Source organism: Aethina tumida, chromosome 7 (genome assembly GCF_024364675.1).
Source record: "Aethina tumida isolate Nest 87 chromosome 7, icAetTumi1.1, whole genome shotgun sequence".
NCBI lineage: Eukaryota > Metazoa > Arthropoda > Insecta > Coleoptera > Nitidulidae > Aethina > Aethina tumida.
Genome location: NC_065441.1, coordinates 12,206,159 through 12,223,582, shown reverse-complemented (window position 1 = coordinate 12,223,582; position 17,424 = coordinate 12,206,159). Strand labels below are relative to the sequence as shown.

General features: G+C 27.5%; 1 protein-coding gene across 1 annotated transcript in view; it reads left to right on the top strand.

The window, feature by feature from the left end:
- The first annotated feature begins 202 nt into the window (after window positions 1-202).
- The window catches only part of LOC109595013 (soluble guanylate cyclase 88E), a 38,095-nt gene continuing 20,873 nt past the window's right edge, over window positions 203-17,424 (top strand). The window contains exon 1 of the mRNA XM_049970015.1: window positions 203-427. The gene's annotated coding sequence lies outside the window, so the exon portion shown is untranslated. The remainder of the gene's footprint in view (window positions 428-17,424) is intronic.

The window sequence follows — 17,424 nt, the reverse complement described above, 5'->3', positions numbered from 1 at the left end:
TGCAGTTTGTGCACAAGATACATTAATAAAATTAAGAACAAAAGACACCACGAGACTACTAATTTTCTCCCCGAACCCTACGTACCAACTTTAACGCTTGCGCGCGTATTTTCCATTTTCTCTTTTCGGCTCATCCGTCGCGACGTCCGTATTGTTGGTCCTGAAATTTTCGCCACACGGTTCGAGCGCGTCGCGTGAGATTGACGTTTGGTCCTGCGAAAATGTCCACAGCAAACATCGCGATCGCAATCATACATTGCTCGTACGTTTGTACGACGATGGTTTGATCATATAGATCGGTGTCCATTCGATCATTACACTCAAACATTGGAAGCTTGTGTTTGTTGGGCTAATTTTTTTTATTGGTTAGGTGACTTGTGCTTTTTTCCTGATTGGTGGAGTGGCTTTATTTCAGAAAGTTTTAAAAGTGAGTAGTTTTTTCTATTTTTATTGTATTTTTTAACTTAAAATAATAATTTAGCACATTTTATCAAAAATGTTAGGAATTTTAAAAAATTTATATTACAAGTCTGATTTAATTAATATTCATCAACAACGAAAACTTTTAAGGAAGTCAACAGGTTAAGAAGTAGTCGGATTTTATACGCAATTTAGGACGAAAGATAACTAATTGAATATTTGAATCAACGAAATTTGTAAATGAAAACCTGTTTGTAGTATTACTTTATACATATCAATGTATTTCTCAAGAGATACAACGCATGAATTTAAATGTCAACAGGTTGAATAAATCTCACCTGCAACTTTCAGCTAAATCTTTAATGAAATTAGATAGTTTTCAGCAATAGTAAGTGAGGCATCAAAATATTATAAGTTATGTTATTTCAGATTAGACAATTTTAATAAATTTAAAGTAATAATAAACGAAAAAGAAAATTCAGTATTGAATTACTTTACATTTGTGGAAAAGCTTTACATGTAAGAATAATTTGACACATAAAATTTTTCCTTGAATGCATTAAATGATTGGGTTTCCATAGTAACTGGAAAGTAGCCTTAATAAAGTTGGTTTCCAAATTAATGGCTTTCAATTCACTCTTAAGTGTGTTTTGTTCAGATTTCGCAGACTTTTTAAATAGATATTGACTTTTAGATTATCTGACTTTGGTTCTTGATTAAAAATTATTTCTGAAACAACTACATTGTTTCAGTACAAGAATAAATAAATTTACATAAATGTGCATTGCTGAAGGATTGATACGATATGGAGTATTAAAAAATATTTAATTTTAAGTTTTATACAAAATAAAAACTTCAAAACTTATGCTTATTTCAGTTTAAATTTAAAAGATTCAGGAGACAAATTAAATTATTAATTAGGCAATTTTTTATGTAATGGTATAAGACTTTATTCGTCATAGGCAAACATCTTAATTTTTAAAAATTATATTAATTTATTTTTAATTAATTTTAGCTTTAAATGTTGTCTTTCTATGTACACTAATCTCTGAAACTACTCCGAGGATTTTGATATGATTTTCACAAATAGATTCACGGGGGCGGTTTGTGGGTATCAATTAAAAGGATTTTGTGCAAATTGACTAAGCAGTGATGATGTTTGTCTATCAAGTCATCCAGCCGTTAATACTTAGTGCTATTCGTGCAAAGTCTGGAGGAATATACCAGTAATTTATAATTGGAATGCCAAATCCACATTGAATAAATTATCATAGTTGTATCGTGATATGCAGTAATGTTATTACTTCAAATTAATCGTAATTTACATTACTGTTACATATAAGATTTTTGTGTTTAGAATATAAATTTTATTAATTAATTGTAATTGTCAGACAATGGAGAATACGGAACCAAAATTTTGGCGAGTCAGTGTCATTATGAGAAGAATTAATTATTCGTTCATGTCAATAGATTCAATTTCAGTTATTTTCCATGGGGAAAATACAATTAAGTATTTCAGTTGTCTAATATTAATGTTTGGAATTCCATTATTTGTTTTCAGGGGATTTTGAAGCACGTAGTCGGAGCAAAAGTTTCAACACTACTTCTAAAACACACGAGTTTTGTCAAATATGTCAAAAGTTTAATAATTAGAGATATAAATTTATGAAATTCAACTTGCTCAGTCAAATTCACAAGTCGTCTCACAAGTATTGGATTTCAAGATGCGGTTCTACTTTTACTACTGCATTTAGTGCATACCCCAACTTCCGAACAAATAAAGATAAAGTTATATACGACAATAAATCGCCACAAAGCAATATAAACGAAATGTTACAATTATTTTTTTTTAATTCGTTGCCAAAACATTACCCCAAAATACGATACAACTTTCCCCATTTAATGTCGGCTCAAAATGATAATTTATGTTTGAACAAGCCGTAATGTTTGACTAAGCGTCAGTCCATTATGTTCAGTAATCATGTTTATTTACCTGTGTTAAAAAAATATATGTATGAGTAAAAATTCTATGTTGCATGTTTCGTTTATATTAACACTAAATATTAAATATTTGCTCGCACTAAAGGAATTAGAGTCGATCCAGATTTCTTAATTAACTTTGAGATCTAGACATAACTGCACACTAAATACATATAATAAATGTCTGTTTACTAAACCGTATTGATAGTAATCTCGCATGACTGACGTAACTTGGTGCATGTACGAGTTGGGAAAACGAAAATGAGTCACTGATAATTTTAGAGGAAATTGAGATGATAGACAGTATGGCGCCTATCAAATTATTACACTCGAATCGTATTGTGTTTGCTCAGGAATTTATTATTAAGATACGTTTCTGTACTTATAATGGAAACATTTAGGTATAATGATCTAAATACATATTTATATTAATCCTCCAAATTATTTCTATGAATATATTTTATAAATTTTGTTTTTTACATTTTTATAAAATACTATCTCATTAACTTATAATTGACAATTAAGACTCTTAACTAATAGGTATAAAAACTCAATGTATTTTTATCTTAATAAAAATGTATGTTTAAATATCCATATTATTGCCAGTTATGCAGTATGTTTGATACCAACAATACGGCAATATAATTGTTTATTAGTGGGTTTAGTTAAGTATTTATTAATGTTAAAAGTATGTAAATAAAGGTATCCGTATATAAATGGAGGTAAGAAATGTTTATACATAATAAAATTATATTAAAAAAAATCGTCCTTTTAATAAAATTATATTTTTTAATTTGTTGCTCTACGTATGAGTGATAATATACTCGTATGTTGGGTATAAAATGAATGCCGTTTAATTTTAAGAAACAAAATGTAAAATTATATTCCATTTTTGGTTTCATTTTAGTCTTTTCATAAATTTAAAATTTAATTGTTCCCTCTTTGTTTCCTTTTTTATAATTGTTTCGTTTCATGTATACTTGATGGTCATAATTACACCAATTAAATGAACATAATTTAGAATGAATGGCCTAAGAGTTTTGTTCCTGGATAAAGACTTAATGTTTTTATTATTGCTTTATTTTGTAACTTATATTTTAAATTATTTTATGCTCAGAACATTCTCAGTCAGTATTTTTTATTTTTTATTTAAAGCATGTCTTTTAGATTTACTCATTAGTTTTATTCCACTTTGTACTACTGTACATTATTCATTTTAGAAAGTAATTAATTTTATTTAATTAAACGGTTTTTTAATAATGTAAAAATAAAATCTTGGTTGTGCTTGTAGTGGAACAAAACTTGTATAAAAACTTTTAATAATAAAACCCTTTTGTAACATGTAACATGTAAATGATTAATTAATTTAATACATCATGTTTTAATTCAAGAGTGCTGTATTCAACTGTCAACAACTATATAACGTTACATATTCTGTTGAAAGTTAACTATTTATGTGAACAATGTTGGTACAAATGATGTAATATAACTATATTATTATATTTTCCACCCTTTACAATATTCCACCTTTGATTTTGAGGAATAGTGAACAAAGCCGAGTGCAAAAGGCAACCTCTTTTGTCAAATCAACTTATCTTGTTCGTAATATATTCCTGATATGGTGTATTAAATTTTCTTGTTTCTACTACATATGAAAATTTACTTTATCGTTACTATTTCTGTCTGAATGTTTCTTTCAAGGTTATATTTATTTAAGGATCTAGCATTATGCTGAAATACTCTTTTTAAATTATTCTTTTTTGTTTTTGGTTTGTCTTGACAAAGTAGGCAACAACAATATTTTATTTTAATTTGTTTAATACCATTTTAAATGCTGGAAAAAATAATAATTATTAAAGTAATAATGCAAACAATTTATCATATTATATGAACTTCTTCAGGAAATTTGCCTTACAGCTCATAAAAGGTCAAATACTTTAGTTTGTGTACGGGTTCATTCATCATTTCTTACTTCCGACATCACGAATAATTAATTTTCTTTCCCAATTTAATTTGTCGTTTGTGAGTTTTCTATACGGCTATACAAAACTGATGAAGAAAGCTGCTTGGTGCCTTACGTACGTCTCGGATTACACTCCGACGAAAATAATCCTGTCCGCCTTAATTTACGGTGTTATGGGGGCGATACAATCACGGAAAATTTCCTGACGCTGCGAATTTCTTCCATCTCCGCAACACTGGTGGATATTTAAATTTCCTACACGTGTTCATCGTACAATGGCCAGCTAGTGTTCGTTCCATTGTTCGACAAGCATCTACTAGTTCAGACTTCTATAGCTAATTATGTCAACATTGGACACTACATTTTCATTAATCCACTTGTTCCATCCGGTGATAGTTTTAATAAATTCGTGGAACCGACTTTGAATACGTGTGTGTTTTTGTAGTTTTATACACACAGAATAGTAATAAACGTGAACAGCAAACAAAATATTTTGCCAAAGCCATATAAAGGCACACAAATTTGCAATCGAACTGGAAAAAACATGTTTATCTAAAAATTCAATGTTTATTAAGTTAAAACTGCACGAATGGCATTGCAATGAAAAGCTAAATTTGATCTTGGGTTAGATTGTAATAGTTTTACTGAGGTTTTACACTATTGTTGTTTGTTTTTCCGCTTTAATGCTCTGAATGTTCATTGTGCACTGTGGATTTAAAACGGTTTATGCAGCAATAAAATAAAGATTTGTGTGCGGGGTTAAAAGTGTTTACTTACAAAAGAACTGAAGTAAATGATAATTCAGGATTAGTTCCAAAAAATACAAATTTTCAATAATTTTCTAATAACAAAATTAAATTAATTTTAGATATTTCTAATGGTCAAAAATGAGCCAAAGAAGTAAAAGTAAACTTTTCTAACTAACTTAATTAAAATTACTCAATAAAATAAACAAATCGAAAAAATTTTAAAATAAAAAAAAAAAATTGAGGTTGACATGTAATATTAATTTAAATTAAATAATATTAGTATATAAAAATAAAACTATTAAACTTTTATTTTTTAAACATACAGATGTTAATGTAATTTTAGTTATTTTAATGGCCAATTAGTACTTTTTTACTTAATTAAATCTTAATTATTCATTGTTTGGAAAGCTTTGTCGCATGAAAGAGCATTATGATAATAATATGGTGGATCAAGCACAAATTGAAGCTCCGTTATCAGTCAAGTGCGTTACCCGATATAATTTACCAATTTACAGCTAATTTATTGTTGTCGTCTCAGTCGAATTAAACTAGCTGGCGGCAAAATATAATTACAATTAACTCAAGTTTATGATAAAAGTTTGAACTTAATAAACAAAGAACATGTAAATATCCCTATACAAATTTTGGGGCTTATGTTTTTCATACATCATATATGCACAAGTGTTTCATTTCGCCAACTTCACAAATTTGCATATAGTGTATATGTGATATAAGCTCCAGGTTTGTTTATCTACCCTCTGTAGAATCGAGTTTTCGGATGATAATCTAAACATTTTGTGAAAGCATGGGTGGATAATCGATGGATGCATAAATAATCTACGACCTGGTGATTTAATTCAATTTAACTTCTCCCTTAGATTTTTTACAAAAAATATAACTGAAAATTGTAATTCAAATAAATTGCTAAACGTTTAGTTTAGTTCACAAAGTTCTTCCGTGTGCTCACATATACCATAAAAACGGTATATTATGATTGAACGTTGTGGGACAATAAAAATCGAAACTCTTTATATTTTACAACAAAATTGTCGGAAAACATTAAATTTCAATTCCTGCCATGCTCCCAACTTAACAGGATTTTCATGTACTTTATTAAATTTCCATTCGGCAAATTAAATTTATGATATTCTGGTTAATCATAATAAACCATAAAGTACTTCGCAGTTTAAACAGATTATAAGTATTTTAATTTTTTAAATTTTTAAATTAAACAGATCACATAAATAAGATTAAATTTAAAAATTTACATAATTACATTGCTCTATTTTTCTAGTTTGTTGATATTAAATTTTTAAGTTGAGAACTTAAAAGTTAGGTTTCATGAATAATCATTATATATTAACCTCAAAACAGTTGTTTTAATCTGCAAGGTTTTGAAATGAATATTTTTAATGAAGAAACGCACTGTAATTTAAATAATCCTTACATAAAACCAGAATTAAATTTGTAATAAATCTATTGCTTTATTTGTATACTCATTTGTTGTATTTGATAAGTACTGTTGATTAATTTGGTAAGTTTAGAGTTTACAATTATGATTAATATTAATGTCAAGCCAGATCCTTGAATCATTAATCTTAAAAGTTTAAAAATGAATATTCCTTCTGGAAAAACCTATTTTCATTTAAATATTTTTTAGTTTTGATAAAGCCAAATATTACATGACTTTATTTAATTAAAAATTAATGTCAATATCAAATAATGATTTACTTAATAGGATATTTATAGACTAAATAAAATTAATACTTATTTTCCAATGATAAATTAAATTTCATTTTTATAAAAGGTTTCATTCATTTTGGTAAAATTGGATTAATATAATTATGGGCTTTACACATAATATGCGTACTATATTAGAATATGAAAATTTATTATTTATGAAAACTAAGTCTCCATTACATTAAATTTTAATCTATCATTTCAGTCAGATTCAATTTAATGTTAATATCGATATAGTATTATTTTAGTTAATTGAGTAATTGACAGTAATATTTCGACTTTATTTATTATTATATCACATAAAATTAATCACACAATATTGTTTTTTTAAATTAATTTTAATTAGATGAAAAAGAAAAACATTGTACAATATTAAATGTCAAAATTTAAACACGAAATATTTTTTACTGTTCCGTTGCAAATTTAGCTAAAGGAAGCTTGGCTTTTGTTGTGTACCGAGACGAGAAAATGATAAATGTGTTTTTTCATTTTTCCTTTGTGCGATTTAATCCCCATCCGTTTTGTACTAATAGCATTATTCCAGGTCTGTTTATGGCACATTTTCAATGCTTCTATCAGCTTATCACCAATTTTTTGCCAGTGATTACGTCAAATTGTAAATAATAGTAAATAATTGAGCGTTACTACAGAATTTAATCAATATATACGGATAATTATGCAGCATATGCTTTTTATTTGATTTCCACAAATATTATCTGTTTATAGACACACACACACAAAACGAATTAGATGTTTATTACAAATCGAACAAAAATACAGATCAGAAATCGGCTACGAAATCATGAACGCAGTACAAATCAAAGCTTTTGGTATTAAGTGAGTCCCTTTTTAAGCTATATAAATACAAATTTAAGAGGAATTTCTCATTTCCTTCGTACGGTTTTTTTGGGTTATTCCGTCTGGAGTGTTTTTCTCGCATAATGTCTCGCTTCATTGGAATTTTCTGTTATAAATAGAGTTTTCCACATTAACACTTTTTGAATTTTGTAAAGATTAAAGTGTACGTTTATGTAACTCCAATAAAATATGTCATTACAATAGTAAAGCACATATTTATTTATTTATTTTAATAAATTTAACATTCACAGACATAATTAATTTGGTTAATAAGTCATATAAATATTTCAAATTTATTTAAAAGAACTAAGTTATAAAGTTAAAATTAAAAATCATAAAACTATATTTTATTAAGTAGACATTGAATTGAAATGAAATTTTAATTTAAATTTAGTTATTTTTAGTTTAAATTAAATTTATTATTTATTTTTAATATTTTTTATTTTGAATTTTTTAAGTATTCAAGTTTAACATGAATTTAAAAAAAATGTTTGAATGTTTGACTGAATGGAATGATACAAAATAAAAATTTGCATCTTTCACGAATTTCTTTCTTTCTTTTTTGAATAACACAGTGCTTTGGTTATTCTGAATAGATACACAATACATTTATTTAAAAAGAACTCATTTTATTGACAATGACCATTACAAATACGATTGAATAAATGGAACGTGCTTTATCCACGTTTTGTTATTCCGATTTTACATTTTCGGACAATAAACTGGGTTTACTCTCTCCTTGGATCAATGCAGGTTTGTCACATGGATTTATTTAAATTCACCACAAATTATTTACTCAGAATTTTCCAGTTGAATGTTACTAAAACATCGCAATTGGTTTCAATGTCCATGTAGACAGTACGAGTATGACTTTAGTCAAATAATACTTGAACTATTGTGTTGTGTAATTGGAAATGTTTCAGAATTCTCTACAATTCCCTCCATACACGATTCACGATTTGTTATTCTAAATTTGATTCTGCAGTTACGCACAGCAAATTGAGTTTGCATACTCTAGGGAACGACTTAATGAAGAGAGCTTTTTTTCACTGATTTATTTAACTTTAGTTAGTTTAAAACCACCGAACATTAATACTATATTAAATGGTGAATTATTATTTTAAATAGTTGTGAAAGTAACGTTACAAAAGAAAATATAAAATTACAATGGGCTTTATAACAAAAAAACGACAAATTAAAAGAGTGTATTGCTTCTAAAGTTTTGCAAAGTTTGCAATTCCTTGTGAACAGAAAATAACGCGGTTGACAAAGGTCTAACTTTGACTGAAGTATATTCAGAAACGGTTCAATTTGCAGTTTATTAACGTTGAAATTGTCAGTTAAATCTGGTATTGTCTCTTTCCTACATCCAGTTTAATCAAATATAGGTAAAGTACTAGTTTCTGTTTGATGTATTGAATGCACAATTAACTGGAAATTCCGGTGATCCATAATGCGCAATTTAATTGAAAATTATCCTCCATTAAATCGTTGGGTAAATTTGATTAAACAAATATCTTTTATATGTACGTCGGCCCAACGGGAGGGCCGAGGGTGATACCTCCCGGGGGTCGCATTTCTGAAATAGCCAGGATTTCAATCGAAATCCTCCATGAAAACTATTTTTATGCTAAAGGTATAGAATAAATTTTGTGTCTTGTATTTATGGTGGACCAGTGTCATAAAACATATTTTATTGTCCCTTTCTAATTTTGTTGGTTGCTCTTAACATGTTTATAAGAGTTAAAACAAATAGTAGAATTAGAGATTACATATGTTATGATGACAATATATTTTTTGAAATTTTGTTACAAATAAATATATGGTATTGTTTAAATGATAAAATAAAAATTGAAAGAAAATAAATATTTAATTTAATAATATAATAGTAAAATTAATTAATTAAAAAAACTTTTACTTCAAAACATATTCTATTGGAAAAATAATAATAATGTATTTAATTTTGGTTAAAAATCATATTTCTAATTTAATTTTTCTTTGCAATTCTGCTGTCAATAATTTTTTTAAAAATTATTTTTATTATTTGTTAAATATTAATTTAAAGAAAAAATAAACATTATTTTTTCTAAACTGTCATTTAAAAATAAATTTTATTATTATAAATATTTATATTATTTATTAATTTTATTTTATTTATCAATTTTCCATTTTCTTGTGCACAGAAAATAATATTTCAATAATGTAACTTTTCCAATAAGTCTTCTCTTAATACTCAAACTTTAGTAACTTCTATACTCAATTTTTTATAGGTAGGGGTGTGAAAGTATTAATAAAAGCAATATTTTATTATTATGATTGATTCTTGATAGTTAACTTTTAATTTATTATTCTCCTTCATATTGAAAGATTCAAATATATTTATGAAGAATTTAATAATGCCCAATAATTGATAATTTGAGAAAGAAATCTAGTCAAATAAATTAATTTTGTCAAACACACTTTCTAGTGTCCTTTGTAAATTATAAGTAATTTCTATTCGAATAATCCTTTTACTTTGTAAATAGTGTAAACAGTAAACAGTCTTTATTAAAATGTTTATTGTTCAGAAAAGTCTAGACAAGAAGAACAATTAGACGATTTCAAACTTAATCAGACGACTTTATTAAAACTCCCCTGTCTTTACTTGGTGCAGTCGACAACTCCTCAGCGGAATAAAAACATCGTTAGTACGTATAGATATCAATTTATTAATTAAATAACGCTCCAGGACTGTTATTATGAACAATAAACCACTGTTTAGTATTCACATAATTATTTATTGTCTTCTAACAACTCATTTCGTCCTTAATTGAAGTCAGGCAAGAAATTATTGCGTCTGATTAATTCGTAACACGATTCTAGACTTTTTTTACCGGTAAGTATCAATAATTACAAATGACTGACCACGCCACCGTTCATTTGAACTTTATCTAATTTACATCGCTGAATTCCACCGAACCATCCAAGTTTAAAACTTCATTTTTATGAATTTCGACGATGTACGAACAGGATTTAATATTGCATGCAAATCTTTGTACTGATACAAATCGATGAATTCTAAAATATTGCGATATTTCCGGCATATTCAAAACCTCAAACGGATTAAAAGCTTGGAATTACTTCGCCTGTCAATCCTTTTTTAGGGGGATTTTATTAAATTTAAACCTTTTGCAGATTACACATTTTAACATGTTGGCTCGGGTAAAATGTTTTTAACAACATTCCAATTATTTTCTACTGATCAACATTTAATTTGATACACCTGTTTTGTTATTAAAATTGTGTTTTAAATTATTTTTAAAACATTGTTAAATGAATTTTTAATAATTTATTTTAATGATTATGATCAATGTGTTTAAATTAATCTAGATCATTATAACTTGTTATAATTGTTTCTATATTATATTATAGAGTAATCACCATTATGTACTTTCAACAAAAAGAAAAGATCAGTTTCTTCTTCGGATTTATATCGTTTGTATGTAAAAAACTCTGAAAACTGAAAAAATTAATAATAGTCACTTGGGAAAAAGTTTGAATTAATATATGATGGATTTGGGAGAACTCCCCATTTAACAATTTAAAGCTTAGATTCTCTAAGGTGACGTGTGGTCTTGAGTTGTCATGAAAAAAGCAGAAAGCCTTTATTAACTAAAGAAGCTCGACTTCTGTAACATTAAGCTGATTTTGGACTCATAAAACAAATTTACGTTTGAATGAACATTAAAACAAAACATGTTTTGAATACAAGTAAGAAAAAAATAATTATCATAAAAAGTTTATAAATAATTTAAGAAATCATTCTTTTCAACAAATTGTTAACAAAATTAAATTAATTTAGATTTAAGAATGTCAATTAAAAATAAAAAATATATAAAAATTAAAAATTTCAGCAAAACCAGTCCAAAAAGTAATAAATTTTGAATGACAACTTATAAATTTTTATAGAGCCATTAAATCATAATCATTTCGTGTCCAAAACAAGGGAAATATTTTATTGTCCCTGTCCACATTTTTTCTTCGCCGAGATGGTTCGTTTGATAAATGCCGTTTTGGCATGTGTAATAAATATTTGAACCCAACCAATGAAAAGTGTGACCTAATCTAAAAGCCTGTAGGCATCCACGTATCTCTGGGGATGACGTTTTATGAAATGAGCTCTGTGTTAAACTTAATGGCGAATTTAATCCTGAAATTGATTATATTATGTGGTAACATTTCAACGTTTCAGATAACTTAACTAAATGTCTTTATCTTCAACAAATGATTTCGTTTTGTTATTGTTAGTTTATACATAAAAAAAAATATATTTAATGAGGAATTAAATCTATTGAACAATTTTTATAAAAAATATTTGTAATTATAATCAGTTAAAATATATTTCAATAATATCATTATTCATTATTCAGATTGAATAAGCCATGTTTGCCTAATGTTTTTTTAATTAAATTAAGTCACAAATGAAAATGTAATTTAATTAATTACATAAACACATATTTTTATTTTTATGGAACATTTTTTGTTGTAATTAATTAAATTTAATAAGGTTACATTTCCTCATAATTAAGTCAAAATATAGAAAGTTCGTTAATATTATAATTTTATGTTTTCAATTTCAATTTATTTATAATAGTGATTTTAATTTATGAGGTACGTATTGTTTTTATCATAGTATTATTTTTTACATTTAAAAATTAATTAAAAATAAGTTGTTTATTTTTCTGTTATTAATCTTATTTACTTTTAAATAATAGACTTCACTTGGGTGATGAGAGAAAAATTAAATTTAAATATTAATAACAAATCAAAACGTTACATTTCCTGTCAACATTATTAATTCATTAAAAATTCTCAAAGCAATTGTAAAGACGATATAAAAACTGATTTAGACCAAGATTTTTTTAAAGCAACTCAAAATATTAAATAAAATGTCTTAATCTGCAATTTAAATTAAAAACGGGCAAAAATGTAAATACTTTCAAACACTCGCCTAAAGAAATATATTTTAAAATATCCTTTAGTGGATTGTCGTCTTAAATTTTTTCAAACGAAAATTAAAAACTTTATAATTACCACGATTGTAAAGATAATGAACGAAAATATATATTACGTGATAAATTTAAAATTATAATGTGAACTTAATTTGCATTTTACAAATAACCCAGACGGAGTTCCGTACCTTATATTGGTCGCGAGGCAATATAAACAATTTATGCAAAATCAATTTTGTATGGCGAATAAGTGCGTAGAGATCAATTTCGCCGTGACACAACGATAATTGCATTTTCAACATTCATCATTGCCACAACGGGCGAACCAATCAAATTTAATAATTTAAATTTGATAATGTTAATTGCGATTACCTTCTACAAAATCTCCATGTGTTAATTTTTTCATCCATATTATTATGGACGGGATTAATTGAGAAATACGCCGTTTAATTAGTCGAAATTCGTTCCAACACATAAAAAGTAATCCATGAACACAGGCCCCTTAACGATAATTTTATACAGTTGTTTTTATTATATTACCACTTAATTGTTTTTAATCTTGGGCTGTGATTATAATCAGGTTAATTACTAAATTCGCACATCGTTTAATTTTCAATTTAATCCTTGTTCAATATTGAAAATTTAGGGTACTAATATGAGGGAAAGTTAATTAAATAGTTAATGAATATTCATCACTTATCTTTTGTTTGTTTTACCGTCAAATCACTCAGGAATACTTTAAAACAAACGAAACGTTATCTTCCTTAACTCCTTCCCCTTTCAATTTAACAAGTCTTATTATTGATCCGCTTGGAAATAGATGATTTGTTGCTGGGTCATGAATGCATCTAGAAGGAAAACAAAACTTGCAAATGTCAAGCAGAATTACAACAATAAATAATTCGATACTTCGAAATCCCTTATCCAAAAGGAACACACCATATTAGGATTTTTATCGGGCTACACAAATAAAATACGTGGGGGACGTTTTCAATTCTTCGTTCACTTTATGCTTGGTTTGCGTGGCAATACAAGGAAAAAAATTCTCTCAACGTCAAACGGCCTAGGCTTTGACTTCGTTGTAACAATTTACAGGAACATTACTTACACGAGAACCAATTTTGTTCCATACGTAGTGGGCTTTTGGTAAGAAGAACATATCATGTAATATACTACTAATGAATAAAATACCAAACACCCTGAAATAATTAATATTTATTAATAAATATTGGTACACATAAATTTATTAGCTCCAGGTTGTTATACTATCATTCCATTCAGGGATTAGACAGGTGAATAAGATGGCTAAGACTAAATAGTGACATAAACTTGTTCTGAACAAGCATTATCTTGCTGAAATTAAGCATCTGTTGCCTTATTGTGCTTTCATGGGGCCCTGTATAAACACAAAGAAGGACTTGCTTTCAAAGCATATCATTATCCACTGTTTGAGATTTCAGCATCTTTGTCAACGATCATTCATCCCTAATAAAAACTTTAATTGATCAGGAAAGACAACTCTATAATTTTCATCATCACAATTCATATAATCTTTGCACCATTCCAATCTTTGAGGTCTGTGTTCGTGGGTTAGTGAAAGCACCAAATATATGTGGTAGCTGTGGGGACTGCAAACATGAAACACCCTTTATACTTCCCATAAAACATTTAATCAACCCTTTACATTATACCAAACGGTTGCCATAATATTTGTCGACAAATGACGGTCGCACGTATTGATCTTGCTTTTTATGCAGTACCTCTTGGTTGTCCGGAGCCTCTGGCACGGTCTTGTGGCCTTTTCACATAATGCCCATAACACTCGGCCACAAAAGTTCGATTAACTCAATTTCTCTGATGGTAAGACCGATAATTCGTTTCAGTTCAAGTGGGGTTAATTGTCGGAATTCTCCACGTTTTTTTACTCGAGGCATTGGTGGATGATCACTTTGACTATATGAAACCAACTGTACATCAAAATTTATTTTATATTTTAATAAAATGGCAGTGTTGGTGGTGTTTAAATCTTATTAGTTTTTTCTGAGGATTATCGGATTTTTACCAATATTACATGAGTATTGTGTTGCAGCTTGAAATATTGTTAGTAAAATTGTTAAAATTGCAATTTATTGCCTTGTCAACTTAATAGGAAAGCCCCAAGCATACTTTATCTATATCCAACGCAAAGTACGGTATAAATTTCCAACTAATTCCACATTTGGCAGCGGTTTAGTTTTAATACCACTATGTCTCAATAACTCAACCTTATTATACATACATTAATCGCATTTTATGACACGTGAACACAATTTCGAATGATTTAACTGCAGTTTTCCTCAGCATGTCTACAACTTTGTGAACAACTAAAAACACATCAAATTAATAAAGCCTGCTGGGATGTGAATTAGTTCAAGAATTGCCCCGTCCACGTACTCGAAGTCGGTTTAATAAAAAAGGAAGCGAATAAAACAAACGAAAAGTTTTCCTGCGAAACAAACCGAGAACAAAACAAATACGATTAGTATAAGTAAATCAGATAAAATAATGACAAACCCACGTTGATTCGGGTTGTAAATGTCAAATAAATTGGTCTTCCGCGAGAACAAATATTTTTATTGCTTTTTATGTCGATTATTACACTCTCCTTCATTTTATGAGGGTTCGATTTTCATTATTAATTTTATCTTTTCATTCGCTGAATTCGATGGTTAGACCGCTGATAAAATATTAAGGTAAAGGATGCTTCTCTTGTTAATAGCTTCCGTTCTAATTAACTATACTGGTTTAGAAAATTCTACTTTTCAAATATGGTTTGATAAATAAACATAAAATTTAAATGTTTATTAATTTATTTCTATCACCACTGTCCATCTTAATGGATTCAATCTTAGTCTACCGGGGCTTGAATACTTAATGTAAACTGTACGACATTATAATTATTTATTATTGAAAACAATTACTTATAGGGTGAAAATGATCAAATATTGCATAAAATTTGAACTTGAATCGAAACGAATTAATCATTCAATGATCGATGGTTGTATTATTTAGTCACCTTTATATAGAAATAATGCTCCTCTGGCCTGCCCTTTATTCTGGATGTCGCATTAAACCAAATAATAATCCAGAAAACACAAATTTGCCATTATCCAGGGGAAGGAATAATAACGTGATTAACGTATTCGGCACACCCGAAATATCTTAAATTTATGTAAAAGAAAGTTTCTATAATATAATTTTTTTATATTTTTAATATAAAATGAGCATTACGAATATTTTGTATTGAACAAAATTTACGGAATAAATTAGTTTCATTTTATAATAAAGTTTTGAGCTACTACAAAATACATTCCTTAACTTACGAACAATTCACTTCAAGAAAGTTCTACTAACTTAACTATTATGTTAGTTTACTTCTACTAAAATTGAAGTACGTGCTTGTTTTAATAATGCCTTTGGTAATTATATTTAGACATAAATGTTGAATACCTCAAATAAATTTATATAAAAAATGAGGAGTTGTCATTTAGTGTATCAGAATTGGCAGAATAATACTGTCTTTCTAAGTATACAGAGTGATTGGAAATGAGGGTGGATGTAGTCAATAGTAATCATCGATTAAAATCGTGGTACATTTGGAACGTATAAACGGCACCCAAGTGTGCTCTTCGAGTCAAATTAGCGTCATATCATTTATGTTTCTGATATCTCAAAGTCGTTTTTCTTCCCCCTTCTCTATTCCTTTTGTTTATCTCCACCGAAGTCAAGTCATTATTTAATTTAATTTCGTCAAGTTAAATTAAAAAAATAACTTACATTGCCCGATTTGACATTAATGTCATACACACATATTATTACAAATGATAAAAAACATATCAAAAATTTTGGCTCAAAATAGACGTATGGAAAATATTAATAAGTTTGTTTTATTTTTAGTTCATCCAATCTTATTTTAAATTAAATTCTTCATTATTTATTCACACAGTAACTTTCCTTAGGTACGTGATTATATTATGAATGCATGCATATACCATTAGAGTCGCCTATCAGTTCTATACTAACATACACATACACATTCAGAGGTACAGTGATTATTGAGGTCTGCATTGAATAATATTTTGCAGGTGCCCCACACGATCAGTTTCTGTACCATTTATATAGGGCGTATTTTATATAAAATATTTGAGTTATTGGGAAGGAAAGTTACTAAATGAAAACTTCTAGTCATCTTAAAAATCTATCTTAGAAACAGATAAGCAACAATTTATCAATTAAAGGGTAGAAAATATTACAAGAATAAATTTAAGTTAATTAACTTTCCACAAACATCCCCTTAAAGGAAGTCCTATATTTCCAGTTTATGTTTATGTTGTTGTACTATCTTAGGAATGCAAACGAAGTATGTTTCAACTTAATTATCTCATTCAATCAAGTTTACATTGTAGTGGATATTTATATAAAATTACTGCATATTTCAAGAAAGTTTTCAATTGGATTAAATTTTGAATAGTCTTTATTATTGGCATTGTTGTGGAATCTGATTACGATTCATTTTTAGAATTGCTTTTTTCGATTTGTATTGATTCCTATTACAGTTTATGTTATTGTATAATTTACTTTCCACAATAATTTTATTCTTGTATTGTTTCCTATTTAAATGTCCTAAAATTAAAAATTGAATTCGGCTTAATTTAAATATAATTCTGCTTTTTTATCTGTGTAT